Raw genomic sequence first — 15,877 nt, forward strand, 5'->3', positions numbered from 1 at the left:
AGGGCGTCTCATTCTGTCAAATGAAGGAAAGGAACATCTCAGAATCCTTGTGCTGTAGAGCAGGAGACTCCAAGGACAAAGCCCTGAAGTCCCCTGAGGTAGCAGATCCAGAGTACTTGCCAATTATCTTTGCATGTGCTTCTCCCACCATGGCCAAACCCCTGGCACACAGATGTTTGTGTGGGCTTCGATAGGGAGCATTCCTGAACTCTTATCTTCTTGGTTTGGGTTCTTGAAAGAGAAGGAAAAGGGAAAGAAAAAGAAGGAGAAAGAAGACAAGAAACTAGTGAAATCAGCCAAATCATGTTTTGCCTTCGGTAACCTCTAAGTGAGTCCCCTAAGGGCAGGAAATGATGGTGGTGGTGATGGTGATGATGATGATGATGACGGCGATGATGAGGATGATATGACGAGGAAGAGGAGGATGAGGGGAAGGAGGCGGAAGATAACGGGTATCCATCTACAGGTAGCGCCCCACCACTGTGCTATCTCTGGTCTGCTTACCAGGTACTGCAGGCAAAGCCTCAGTCAAACCCGGAATGAGTGGAGTTATGACAAATCTCTGGTGAAAGTGTTGAAACTGTCCTGCTTGGACAACTACTACAGAGACTGCTGCTCTGTCAGTCCTGGGCTGGATCCACGTCATTCTGACTTTGGGGATGCTCATGCTCTCCTGCAGCCCAGAACACAACCCTGCTGAGGGATGACTTCTAGATCACTCCTCTATAACTGGCAGCTGAACTTCTGGAGAACTACCTGTAAGGATCAGTCCATTGCGACAAGCATCTGAGTTTCTACTACCCAGAATAGGTTAAAAGTGAAGCCAACGCTGTTGGTTACCTGTGGTGTTTTTACCCTATTAGAAGTTAAGCCTAAATCTAGCCTTTATAACCCTGCTCTTTGGAGACAAAAAAATTCCACCTGGTTGAGGTAGCCTAACTAGCTTAACTAGTACTTTTTTTTTTTTTTTTTTTTTTGCATCATCTCTGATGTCTAAAATTTTACGGACAATCCACAGGCATTGAACGAAATAGGGGAGAAGCCCACAGAAGCAATGGAATCCATGTCTTAACTCAAGTCCGTCCTGGACTCCAAACTCACTCCCTTGGAAGGCAACAGCTTTTCAGAATACAGACAATTGGCTATTTACCCTCCAAATTTATTTTGCTTTTATTGACTTGACTATGGAAGCCAAAAAAAAAAAAGAAGAGGAGGCAGCAGGCAACCATCAAAAAGTTTAACTCTGTGCATCTCTGTTGCACCAGTTTGGGTCTCCTGCCTAATGTGCCAGTATCAGTGGAGAAAAACGGCCATAAAAGGAAAAATGAAAACATATTAAAGCAAAAAAAAATCTCTTTGCAAGCAATCTCTTTCCTTAGTAGAAAGCCACAACTTTATGACTTTTTCAGCAGAGACAGAAGTGTATTTTTTAATTCTCTCATTCCTTTGGGGCATTAAAGACACACTATAAATCAGTGGGCTGTCAGTCAGTCATGAAATGCTTAAGAAACGATGACATAAATGACAAGAATATGATCTATAGCCATGTTTTTAAACCATAGACTAATTTTTAATTCTTCAAACTCCATGTAACAAAAAGCATTTTCTGGAAAACAGGGGAAGAGTTAACATCTTAGGGAGGAGAGAGAACACTTTGTGTTGGTTTCCAATTCCCAATCTCATCCAAGCTGAATATTGCATACAAATCTGTATTTGTGAGACACCCTCATCTACCAGTTAATCAAAGCCCTGGAAATTCAAGGAAACCTGTGTTTATGGAAATCTGGCATTTCTGTAAAGTTTTGAATGAGGGCTAAATAGAGCAGTTCATCTCATTTTGAAACTAATGATTCCTGCCAAGTGGTTTTCCAAAGCTGAGTCTTCTGGCTCAGTCAGCATTTAGGAATTCATTTATGAGTTGGGTTAGTCGGAGACTCTGGAATTCAAATTTATGTCTACAACTCACTCGTTTGCTCCTGATAGGTCTCTGAAAAGAGATTGTAATCAATTTACCAAACCCAGACTTCAGGAAATTTTCATATCCCCCAAAAAAGTTCTGGTTTGGAGCTTTGTCCACTTTCTGAATTAGCCCCTCCCCTGCACTGCATGCTGAGAGTTGAGTCCTGCCGGGAGCAGAACCTGCTTAATTGTCTATGGCACTTTCCCCAAAGCTCATCCTTCCATTCAGGCAGCCTCACTGGGTGCTGGAATTCACCTCCCTTAATAGACTTGCCAGTGGCTTATAAAATGGCAGAATATATATGTGGTTTGTCACCTTGGACAGTTTCTGTGCTCTCCCTCTGTTTTTTGATGGAAGTAGCAAAAGCTCTGATAATTATTCATCTAATTTCTTTCAAAGATTTATCTGTCCAGAAATGTTTCAGGAAATTAGAATATGGGTATGGGTTCAGGGAGTGTACGCGTGTGCATGTGTTGCCCTCAGTCTTACAAGCCCACACTTTATTCTCTCTCAAGGCAAGGAGCAAGCATTGTCCAGCCTTTCAATGTAACCGTAAATTTACTACTTTAAAAAAATTTTTCCTTTGAAGAAGTCATCAAATAAATTAGCAAAGCTGGAAATGTGCCTCTAGTTTGTGTTGGCTTTGGGTTTTAGGGAGTTACTTAATAAACAAAAGTCAATGAATTCAAACAGTAACAAAGTAATTTCAATGATTAATCAAGTGTTAAAACTAGTTTAACCTCTCCTGGTTTACAAACTCTATATCACCCTGACTAAACTAATAGAGGAATAAGACACCCATCTGGAAATCTCATCTGAAATATTAGATTGGGAATCTAAAATTCAGCCAAATAGTGTGGCTTGTAGGGATATCCTGTCGGATAATAAATTGCATTAATCTTACTTAAATTTTCCATCTAAATCATGTCCTGAGGCCATATTACTCTGAGGAAACTATGCCTGACTTTAAATGCATTGTGCTACTGAAAACGATATTAAAAGAAGGGGGGAAAAGAACTTACTTTTTTTTCTCCTGACTGGTTTTTCCAACATTAAAAAGTTCATGTGAAACCTTCTGACTCTTCTGGAAGAACCGAGGCTGGCTCAAGCCAGCACTAGCTCTTTATAGTCACCAGTAGGAAACAGTGTTAGTCACAGGGCACTTTCAGGAACTTTTCTCTCATTTATCTGTTTTTTCCCATCTGTGAACCCTGAGCCTTGGTGGCTTATGGCAAACATTGGGCGGGGGGGGGTGGGGGGGGGCGGGGAATGAATTTGGGGGAAGACATCCTTTTCTTAGCTTTTTTTTTTATATAGAATATGTTTTGGGGGCGCCTGGGTGGCTCAGTCGTTAAGTGTCCGCCTTCGGCTCAGGTCATGATCCCAGGGTCCTGGGATCGAGCCCCGCATCGGGCTCCCTGCTCGGCGGGAAGCCTGCTTCTCCCTCTCCCACTCCCCCTGCTTGTGTTCCTGCTCTCTTTAACTCTCTCTCTGTCAAATAAATAAATAAAATCTTTAAAAAAAAAAAGAATATGTTTTTATTTAAAGTATCCACTATTAATGTGCAATGTTTTACTTTTTTAAATTTTATTTTATTTTAATACGTTACGTTAGTCACCATACAGCACATCATTAGTTCTTGATGCAATGATCCACGATTCATTGTTTGCATATAACACCCAGTGCTCCATGCAGAACGTGCTCTCTTTAATACCCATCACCAGGCTAACCCATCCCCCCACACTCCTCCCCTCTAGAACCCTCAGTTTGTTTCTCAGAGTCCATAGTCTCTCATGGTTCGTCTCCCCCTCCGATTCTCTCCCTTCATTTTTCCCTCCCTTCTCCTAATGTCCTCCATGCTATTCCTTATGTTCCACATATAAGTGAAACCATATGATAATTGATTTTCACATATAGAGAACCACAACCAGTATCTTTGTTGAGAATCCACTGTGGCCTCCTTATTCCTTTCATTTTTTTAATAGAAAACACCTAAATCTGCTTAAATTTTTCAACTATAAAAAAACGTTGCCAGGAGGGGAAAATGTCGCACTGTGGCTTTCCTAGAGCTGCAAGAAGGGATCCTGCTGGCACCAAGGCCCCTCCGGCTCTGTGCCCCTGTCTGACACCTACTATACACCGTGAATGTGAAGTGAACTAAAAGGTGTTAGAATAATGTTGACTCAAAGTTAAACACACAAACCCTCAGAAACACTGAGTCATCTCTGCTCGTTCAGAGGTTCGGCTCCATTCGTGTTCACAGCGAGAGCTGCACCATTCCCCCACACTCCGGAGAACGGCTGAGCGGAGAGGACAGGGAGCCCATTGCAGGAACGATGCCACCCACTAGGAACCCAGCCCTCCAGGGTCCATGGTCTCTATCTCCAGAGCGGCCCTCATAGCCTGGCATCACTTTCATCACCTGCAGATGAGGAAGAAGAGCCCGAGAGACACACTCACCTGCCTGCCGTGCCTCCCTCACCTCCCAGCGATGGATGGAGCCAGAACCAGAGCTGAGCTGTCAGGCCTCTGACAATCCAGCTGCTAGTGGGGGGAAGGAAGGACAGTCATTTCCAGTCTGCCACAGAGCACCCTCACCTCAGCCTGCCACACCTGAGGAGAGTGGAAGGCAGCACCCTGAACTCAGCCGTCAAAGCCAGAAATCTCACCGCTACCCGCCCTCCGACTCCTCCTTCTCCCTAGTCCTCCGTGTCCTAACAATTCCCACACCCGCAGAATTTTAAATGAAAAACACTTCCAGGAGCCATCAGTCCTTTCCATTCTCACAGCTGTGCCCTGGCAAGCCCATAGGCCCCTCCACCTAAGCCGTCTCTGAACGCTAAGAGCATCGCCCTCCTCCTCTCCTTCTTCCCACTCCTTCCAGAATGATTTTTCTCAAGTACCCCAGGCTAGTGATCCCCTCAGGATCCCCGCAGGCTCTCATTACCCACAGGATAAGCTCCCATGATGGAAATGGAGCTCCTGCCCCGGTCCCAGTTGTGTCCCCCACCACCCACCATCTCCACTCAGACTTGAGGATCCAGCAGCTCAAACTTACTAAGCCGCATCAGCCAATATCATGTGGTTTCCTATATCCTCATGGCCTGTCTTCGAACAATTCCCTCTACCTGTAAGAACCTTTCCTGCCCCCTCACCACTCCCCACCACACACAGACTTCCTGATGGGAATGAATCTTCTGCCTCTAACATTCACTTGTGCTCCCCCTCATTGTTCCCTCCTCCCCCGTCTCAAGGTCAAACTGGGTCCTATACCTCTGTGCTTCCATAGTGCCCTGGGCGTACCTCTGGCCCAGTACTAAGCACAGCATATTGAAATAATCCATGTACAGCTTGCCTCTGACTGGACTAAGACCCTTCAGGGCAGGACCTCTTCGCACTCCCCTTTGTCCTCCAGCACCTAGCCCTGTGCTCTGCTGATGCACAATGAATGTTTGTTGAAGTGAGTCCAGATTCTGCTTCTGTTTTAGTGTCTTACCTAAAAGTCTTTGGTGTTTCAGACAGACTGTAATCACATTTTTTTTTCCTCTGAGGGAATTTTAGCTGGCCTGCTTATCCAATGGTTTCATTTCCCTTCCATCTCCCACAACTCATGGCTCCTTCTTCCTTAACTTCCCATATGACCCTACCCAGGCAAGATAGAATGTACTCTCTACTCCTTTTTTGTTGACCATAATTTCTAGTGCTTCTATTCACGAGTTCAGAACCTATCTCCCTCACAGTGTTCTCTGCAAACCTTGCCTAACTCCACCCCACCTCCACACAGCCCAACTATTACGACCAGAGCTTCAGCTCTGTCCGCTCATATGCTTGCTTCTGGGCTCCTGCCATTTGAAGTCCTGAGCACCTTCAGCGGCTTGTTCCGTGATCTTAGATTGGGTGCTCTGTGAGGGCAGAGACCGCAGGTCAGCGGAGTGTCCTCAAGAAGCACACCCTGGAGGGACAGGCTCACCGCACAAGCAACTAGAGCTGACTCCAGAAAACACTGCACTGTTTTTAGTCACCAAAAATTCCTGGGTCTAGTGTGGCAAAGCTGTGTTAGATGTGAACGGTTTCGAGTAGAAATATTACAGACCACCAACAGAGAAGAAACCATCCGCTCAGCTATCACACAGCCCTGCCAGTAGAGGATTATTCAGAGCCTACTGTCCATTACTCTGTTTCAACAAGCTACTCTCATAACATTCTTTGAGGTTAGAGGCTCCCACTGAAATGAATAATGGCATAGTTTATGGCAAAGGGTGAACTGAAAAAGAGTGGTGTCATTATTGCTGTAAGTACCCACAAAAGATGTTTGTGATCACACACGGCCACGGCCACAGACACACAACGCATTGCTAATAAACTCATTTATTTCCACATAAAGTTGCACAATGTTGTGCAATCCAGCAGAGGGCTGAGAAATGTCAGCAATTCAGACTGAGACTATTTGTCAACAAAACCAATCCATTTCACCAGCTTCAGCAAACCATTGCTACTGCAAGAATCACCTTTTTTTTTTCCATAGAAGCAAATGGTTACACACAACCTTAAATAGAAAGGACAGATGTTCACAACCACACAGACAAAGCGAACATTACAAGCTGAGGTGAGATTCAAGGGAAGCTCAGAGGTTGTGAGGTAGAGAAAGAAGACGCTAATTTGTTGCCTGTGGTGGCCGGATCATCATTTTGTCTGTAATTATAAGAAAACAAATCAAAGAAAAATTAAAGAGAAAAAAGTAGGGAGAGTTCTCACTTATTACAAAACTGTTTTTTTTTTTTTTTTTAAAGAAACCTAAGATTTTTTTTGTAATATCCTACACACGTTTATTGTGGGCTTACTATACACCATACACTGTGCTAGGTACTTGGCACATAAAAATAAAATAAAGCTGGGGCACCTGGGTGGCTCAGTCATTAAGCGTCTGTTTTCGGCTCAGGTCATGATCTCAGGGTCCTGGGATCGAGCCCCACATCGGGCTCCCTGCTCTGCGGGAAGCCTGCTTCTCCCTCTCCCACTCCCCCGGCTTGAGTTCCCTTTCTTGCTGTGTCTATCTCTGTCAAATAAATAAAATCTTTAAAAATAAATAAATAAAGCTGAGCTCAAAGACTAATGAGAGAAAGAAACATAGGCACAGATCATGATAATACAAGGTGACTGGTTATGATAGAGATAGGTCCTTGGGAATTGCAAGCTTAGAGGAGAGGCATTTCTAGTTTGCTTCTGGTAGACTTTTTGCTCAAGCCACAGCCTGTCTGCCTAATTGGTTTTTCTTACAATAGTCCTTGTAGGTCTTGAAAATAAATACCTGAAACTATTTGAGGGCAAAAAAATACATATGAAAAGCAAATAATTGCTGCCATGACTCAAAGAGAAACAAGGTCATTCAGAGGAAAGAGACCGTGAAATAAAGCCAGAGAAATTTGGGAAATGAGAACAGCTCAGGGGCTGTCATTTCACTTGTGGTAATGAGAATTCAAGAATCAAGATAGAGGGAACTGTGTCAAACTTGACGGGAATGAGTTCTGTGACAAGAAATAGAAGCAGCCTCTCAACTTGATTCTCTCCCTTCCCCCACCACTGTATTTTTTCCTTTTCAATTCATTCATGCCCCTTAAGATCACCTGCTGGTCTTAGGGCTACCCATGAGAAAAATTTTTCATTCCCTATCCTTCCAGGGTTCGAACTTAGCTTACGGAGATAACACCAAAAGGTATAAGAATCAATGTGACATGGAGATGAGGGCCCAGGAAGTTGAGAACCAGGAAAGACCATCACTAACTAAAGCTGTTTGTGAGAATGAGGAGTTGGATATTCTAAGGGAAGGAATAGCAATAACAAAAAGACTTGGAGTCCAAAATTAGCAAAGTTGAAAAAACTTTTAAAAGTTGGAATTAAATCCATAAAAAGCAGAGTTCCAGTTGGGGACAAAGTGGAAATTGCAGTTGCTAAGTCAGAAGGGGGAAGACAAAGAAGAGTCCAGAAAGCCAGCCATAGGGCTATGGGGAGGTAGATCATCTCTGTCCCCACTTCGAGCAATAACCAGTCTGTGGAACTGACCAGACCAGCTGAGGAGGTGATCAAATCCCACATTTATATGTTTGAAGTCTGGGTTTTGATCAGATTCAGTATTTTCCCCCCACTAAGCCTAAGTAAAAAACATTTATTCCTATTAAATATCTTCCTAGAAATATCTTCCAAGACCCAAGCAGAGACTCTTCAAGGTGCAAATCTGATTTTCACAATGTTTCTACTTCTTTCAGACATTTAAAGGACTGTGTTGGAAGACTCTGTAAGCCTCGTATCTTTAAGATACTCTGTCACTGGGCATAACTTTCCTCTTCCCAGATTGTGCAGCAAACTCTTGAACATTTTGCGTTGCGTTGCTTTGGTGCCATATTCAGGATGATGCAGTACTGGAGCCGTGTGGAGAGAATGGAGAAAGCTAGTTTCTTTAATGTTCCCAGCCCCGCCACTGACTGGCCACAAGGCATAGAAAAGTTCCCATCTCTCTGCTTCAGGCTCCTTCTTTGCAAGTTGAAAGGGCTGAGCTAGTGATCATTCTGTCTCTTCCAGAACTAAAATTCCATCATAAACGGTGCCATGGAAGATTGAACTAAATCTTCCTGGCCCGAAATTCTATTGCAGAGGTTACATTTTCATAAATCCTGCTATCAACATGTTTACTTGTCAAGTGTCTCATGGACGTAAAATTAGAGCTCAGACTGTGCCCTCAACAAATTTGGTCATTTAAGCTTCCCAGATGTTTAGATTCCAAATAAACAGTAGTAGGTAGTTTGAAAATGACAGCGGAAAGTCATCCCTCGAGGGGAAGAAGTTAAGCTTCCTAAACCACAGGCTGGGGAGAGGGAGCCCTCTTCAGATGCCTGGGGCAAGGCGGCCCCTGCCCAGACAGCAGCAATGCGAGTCTGCCAGAGCTCTGTGCACATAGCTGAGGGTGATCAGGGCTGGACGCCCCCTAAAGGAGGGAGACAAGCTCAAGATATATGGTCTGCTTTCCTGCCAGGAGCAATGTGCTTGCCCACCTCCTACTTACAAAATTCGAAGGCACTCTTTTCAGTATTAAAAAGTTTGGTTCTTTGTAAATGAGTTATCCCTGCAGTGAAAAAAAAAATTGAACAATTCGATTTTTAAAAGGACGAGGTAGATAGTGAGCCTATTTTATAGGTTTCCCTGTTGAAGGAGATGAAAATCAGTTGTAGTCTTCAGATTCTGGGCTGGACGTGTCCATATGAGAGGAATTTTTACTTTATAGGGATCAAAACAATCTAAATATTTTTAAATATATACATTTTAATATTTTAAAACACATTGAGAATCTTACTCTTCCTCGGTTCTCACAACAACCCTATGATGTAAGCAGGGAAAATATTTTTTTTAACTTTTTTATTATTATGTTATGTTAATCACCATACATTACATCATTAGTTTTTGATGTAGTGTTCCATGATTCATTGTTTGCGTATAACACCCAGTGCTCCATGCAGAACGTGCCCTCTTTAATACCCATCACCAGGCTAACCCATCCCCCCACACCCTCCCCTCTAGAACCCTCAGTTTGTTTTTCAGAGTCCATCATCTGTCATGGTTCGTCTCCCTCTCCGATTTCCCCCGCTTCATTCTTCCCCTCCTGCTATCTTCTTTTTTTTTTTTAACATATAATGTATTATTTGTTTCAGAGGTACAGGTCTGTGATTCAACAGTCTTGCACAATGCACAGCGCTCACCATAGCACATATCCTCCCCAATGTCCATCACCCAGCCGCCCCATCCCTCCCACCCCCCACCACTCCAGCAACCCTCAGTTTGTTTCCTGAGATTAAGAATTCCTCGTATCAGTGAGGTCATATGATACATGTCTTTCTCTGATCGACTTATTTCTAAGCAGGGAAAATATAACTCCCGTGTTAGAGATGAGGGAATAGGATGAAAAACCTTAAGATTCTTTAAGATTTGGCTTGCTCAAGACTTCACAGCCAGTAAACATAAATGAGTGAGCCTTGACCCAAGTTCAACTTGCTGATGCCTTTCCACACTACTCTGTGCATCTACACCTCAACTTTTGTTTCTCCTTTTGTACTGACTTTATAAGGTAAATAATTTTACTGTCATTTATATTAAAGTGATGTTACTAGGACAGTTCCTCCCAAATTAAGACATAAGCTTAACACACCTATAACCAAAATCCCAACAGAAAGTTTTCAAATGTAGTTTTTATTTTTTTAATTTTTTATTTAAATTTAATTTAATTAACGTATAGTATATTATTAGTTTCAGAGGTAGAGGTTAGTGATTCATCCGTTGTGTATAACACCCAGTGCTCATTACATCAAGTGCTCTCCTTAATGACTGTCATCCAGTTCCCCATCGCCCACCTCCCTCCCCTCCAACAACCCTCAGTTTGTTTCCTAGAGTTAAGAGTCTCTTATGGTTTGTCTCCCTCTCTAATTTCATCTTATTTTATTTTTCCTTCCCTTCCCCTATATTCATTGTTTTGTTTCCTAAATTCCACATGAGTGAAATCATCTGATATTTGTCTTTCTCTGACTGACTTATTTTGCTTAGCATAATATCCTCTGATTCCATCCATGTCATTGCAAATGGCAAGATTTCTTTCTTTTTGATGGCTGAGTAATATTCCATTGTATATATATATCACATCTTCTTTATCCATTCATCTGTTGATAGACATCTGGGCTCTTTCCATATTTTGGCTATTGTGCACATTGCTGCTATAAACACTGGGGTGCAGATGCCCCTTTGAATCATTATGTTTGTATCCTTTGGATAAATACCTAGTAATGCAATTGGTAGGTCATAGGGCAGCTCTATTTTTAACTTTTTGACGAACCTCCTTACTGGTTTCCAAAGTGGCTGTACCAGTTTGCAAATATAGTTTTTAAAAATCTGTTTTAGGGCACCTGGGTGACTCAGATGGTTAAGCGTCTGTCTTCGGCTCATGTCATGATCCCAGCATCCTGGGATCGAGTCCCGCATCGGGCTCCCTGCTCCTTGGGAGCCTGCTTCTTCCTCTGCCTCTCTCTCTCTCACTCTCTCTGTCTCTCATGAATAAATAAATAAAATCTTTAAAAAAATTTTTTTTAAATTAAAGAAAAGTCTATTTTAAAGTAATTTGGAAAATAAACTAGTTAAACCACTTAGTTTTAAAATGGGAGTAATGATGAGGAACTAGTACTAGCAGTTATTAAAATGTTATGTCTATAAGAACTAAATAAGAATGGTACTGACAGAAGACTAGACAAAAAGATGGAACAAAATCAATGTTTCAGAAACAGACTTTGCTATAAATAAACATTAAATATTTGAAAGCCAGAACATCACAAATTAGTGGAGGATGGAAGCAGTCGCTGCAACTGATGTTAGGATGATTCATTAGATACTAATCCTTAAATTATATTTATACACTGAAGTCAATATAAAACAGTAAAAACTTAAATATTAAGAAAATTAAAAATCACTAAATCAAAAGAAAATGTTGACAAATATTTATCCAATTTGAATGGAGAAGAACTTGCTAAGTTTAAATTCAATAGGAGAAATTACAAAAGGAAGGTATAAATAAAATATAAACACTTTAATTTCCATATATCACAAGAACTTGCTAACCAATATTAAAAAGTAAACTGGGGGAAATATTCGCATCAAATATGAGACACAACGTTATATACTCTCATTAGATACAGAACCCAATCAAACCAATATAAAGTTCAACAGATGAGCAAAGGATATGAGCAGATAACTCATGGAAAAGGAAATGCAAATGAGCAATAAACACACCAAAAGTGTTCGACCTCACTGGGACTCTCAAAGTAAATTAAGACGATATACCACATTTTGTCTATCAAATAAGTAAAGTTTTAGAAATTATAGTTCCTGATGCTCTGACGCAAGACCTAAGACACCACACAAGGTAGGCCAGGACCATCTCACTGCACAGCAATTTGACTTCATGTCTCCGAAGTCCTCTAACTGATCATATCCTTGACCAGGAATCTCACCTAATGAGATAATCAGACATGACCAAAGATTTCTAGACAAGGACATCTCCTTCATAATAAAAGAAAAATGTGAAAACCACCCGAATGTCCGAAACTGTAGAATGTTTAGGAATATGATGGTTCCCACAGAATATGGACTATTATGTACCTATGGAGATGGTAACAAAGAGTTTTTTATTAATACTTTTAACATGATGTTTACTGAAAAAAATTCAAGAAACACAATTTATGTACAATATGAGTTCAACAACTTTTTTAAATGTCTAAAAGTCTATAGAAAGGAACTAAACACAAACACACACACACACACACACGCACATGTTATAGAAATGTTGTTGCCTTGTCATCCATAGGGCTTTTACCCTTGATTTTTTTTCAGGAGTGCACATGGATTATATTAATCCATCAATTCCCCGTTACTCCTTTCCCATATGACATTATAAGATGGCTGGCCTGCCGTGAAAGGTAAGCAGTAGCCATGCAACAGAACACAGATTATTGAACCCCAAACCTTTAATTTTAGTAGACTGCTCTGACCAATCGATGTGAAGAAGGTACTTATAGTGATGGAATGATGCTCATTTCAATACCATAACAGTTCTAAATGAACTACCGCAAAAGGTATACATTGGTCAATGGTTTGTGTCTAATGGATGAAAATTCATAAGTTCATTTCCATCTTATTTCCAAATATCCAATTACATGGTTGAAAATTATGAAGTAATTATGTTTCTACTGATCAACAGTATATTACTTGTGGGATAATCTGTGTTGATCATGGAAATGGAGACAGTGCACAGAACTAAATTAAAACATCCAGGTTTTTTTATTACTCTAGTTGGTTAGAATTTCAGTTTATCACCTGAATAAAAAATGTCAAACAATTTAGCTTTTTCAGGAAAGTTAGCTGAATTGTTCCATTTTCATCCGGTACTGATATTATATATTTTATATATATATATATATATATCTCCAAGGTATGTGACCCATAAGGTCAGATAGGGTCAGGGGTGGGCTTGAGATGGCTCAGACCAGCTTGGCAGAGCAAATTCTGCTCACCTCTCTCCAACTTTGTGTTCAGTGACATTACATCAAAAGCAGGAAATTAGCCACGGGGGAAGGCACACACCAAGAAATCACTAGATGCCAAAAATCAAGGTTTTTGTTTCAAAGAGGAGGTTAACCAGGAAACCATTGTATAGTAGACACTTAAAAATATTTGTTATTTGAGCAAATGAGTTCATTAATAAACTGAACATGTTTCTTTCTTGTCATTAATAATAGATCCCTTAGGGGAAAAGACAAACATCAGAGAAAGGCTATTCCATTTACTAAACTTTCAAGACAAACTGCTCTAAATAAAAAATTTGAGTTCTCTGAGGCAAAATTCAGAACTATTAGAATCTAACTTCTTAATTTTTCATCTAACTGAGTGGACAAAACCATGTCCCTTTTGAATTTAGGTATCCAGGAAAGGAAGCCTAAAATGTTTATGGATCCAAACCAATGGCTTATATAATGGAAAAAATACACCACCTCTCTCCATATATATCTGTGATTATATAACGCTTTCTCTCCATGGAGACTAAGCAAGAACCACAAATATTTATCACCTTTTCAAGGTTCTTAAGAGTCCTAAAATTTGATCTCAGAGAGTGTTAGAATAATATAAACTTCTTTTGCAAAAAAAATAAATCTCTGCCGCATGATAGTTACTCAGTTTCCAGATGTGATGGCTAATCCCAGGGCAGTATCTAACTAGTTTCCACCCCTGCAGTGTAATGAAGTTTTGGCAGTCATAATTGTACAGCAGGCTATAGTTTAATACAATTATTTATAAACCAAGCATTATCAATCATTATCCAATAACTTGTTACTAAAATTTTTTATGTTATCTCTGAAATAATACAAAAATTCAAGGTGATCATATCAAATGATTCTGTAATATTTCTAGGCAGCAAAGTAAAAGTTAAATAAGAAGTCCAACCACTTTTAAAGATTTAGTATCACAATGAGACAGTAGACACAAAGTAAGTCAACCACGCCATGATCGAGGTAGCCAATGGAGTTGGCTGGGCCCAGCTTCCTCAGTGTTCAGCGGGTGCCTTCTAGAACACAGGGTGCAGCGGGGTGCACTTCAAACGGTGTAAGTCAATTAGCTCTTTGGGTCTCAGATTCTGCAAAGTCAGGATCACTGACCTCTCTCCAACTTATAACAACAATAATTTTTCCCAATAAATTGAACACCTCCAGTGTGCCCAGTAAGATGCTAAGCATTTATCATAAACCAATTTTTGTAGTGGTCAAACATGGTAAATACTATTAGCTTAATTTTTATATGAAGATAACTAAAGTTCAGGAAAGTAAAATAATCTGCACCAGGTCACATGACCAAAAGTTGCTGAAGCTATGATTCCTTTCTAGTACTGCTTGACTCTAAAGACCACACAGCCTGTAATTTATAGGGTCACTTTAAGGAATGAATAAAACCAAAACTGGGCGTGCACTTTTAAAATTATGAATTGTTCCATGGTTTTCAACAATAAAGCAAACTTTTTTAATTACATAGAAAAAGATATTTGTTATATAACTAAGATAGACATCCAGTTGTTTTCTCTACATGACTCAATCAGCTTGTCACCAAGTTATTACTTGAATAAAAAAATAAGTCACAGAATCTTAACTTTTTCTCATCGCAAACACAATAATATGATAAACTTTATTGACAATTCCTGTGCCTGGTAGAATCTGTTTATGTGCTTAATAAGCATTTACGAAGTGTTCACTGAATCTCAGAGTGATTTCTGAATTATTCTAACTTTCCATTAGAACATTCAGCTCCACTCAAATGGATTTGCAAGCAGAAGGATTAATAATTTGGGTCCTTGTGGCTCACATTCCCCAGTACACTCATGAGTTTAAATTTTTTAAATTGTGACATCTTAGTACTGAAACTGCTTCTTCTCCTAAAAGCTTATACATTAGAGATTTTACTTTGATAAGTCTTAAAAATAGCAAGACAAAAGCTACCATTAACTGAGCTCCTTCCTGCCAAGAACACACAACGGGGAAAGGACAGTTTCTTCAATAACTGAATCGCCACATGCAGAAGAATGAAACTGGGCCCTTACCTCACACCATATGCAAAAATCTAATCAAAATGTATTAATGACTTAGATGTAAGACCTGAAACTATAAAACTACTGAAGAAAACATCAGAAAAAAGCTTCTTAACATTGGTCTGGGCAAGGATTTTTTGGATATAACCCCAAAAACACAGGCAACAAAAGCAAAAATCAACAGATTGGTTACATCCAACTAAAAAGCTCCTGCACAGCACAGAAAACAATCAATGGAGTGAAGAGATAATCTACAAAATGGGAGAAAATCTTTTTAAACCATGTATCTACTAAGAGGTTAATATCTAAAATACATAAGGAACTCAAAGAACTCAATAGCAAGAAACAAATAACCCAATTGCAAAATGGACAAAGGAATAGAATAAACACGTCTCAAAAGAAAATATACAAATGGTTAACAAGTACATGAAAAGGTGCTCAACATCAGTAATTATTAAGGGACTGCATATTGAAACCACAATGAAATATTAACTCACACCTGTTAGAATAGCTATTATCAAAAAGATTAGAGATAAGTATTAAGGAGGATGTGGAGAAAAGAGAAACTTTGTACATGGTTGGTGGGAATGTAAATTGGTACAGTCATTACGGAAAACAGTATGGTGTTTCCTCAAATAAAAAAAAAATAGGGCTACCATATGATCTAGCAATCTCACTTCTGGGTGTATGTCCAAAGGAAATAAAATCAGGATCTCCAAGAGATAGCTGCACCTCCATGTTCATTGCAGCATTATTCA

This window comes from Mirounga angustirostris, unplaced genomic scaffold, assembly GCF_029215605.1.
Source record: "Mirounga angustirostris isolate CCGP_5_RB_7025 unplaced genomic scaffold, mMirAng1.0.hap1 SCAF_6, whole genome shotgun sequence".
Lineage (NCBI taxonomy): Eukaryota > Metazoa > Chordata > Mammalia > Carnivora > Phocidae > Mirounga > Mirounga angustirostris.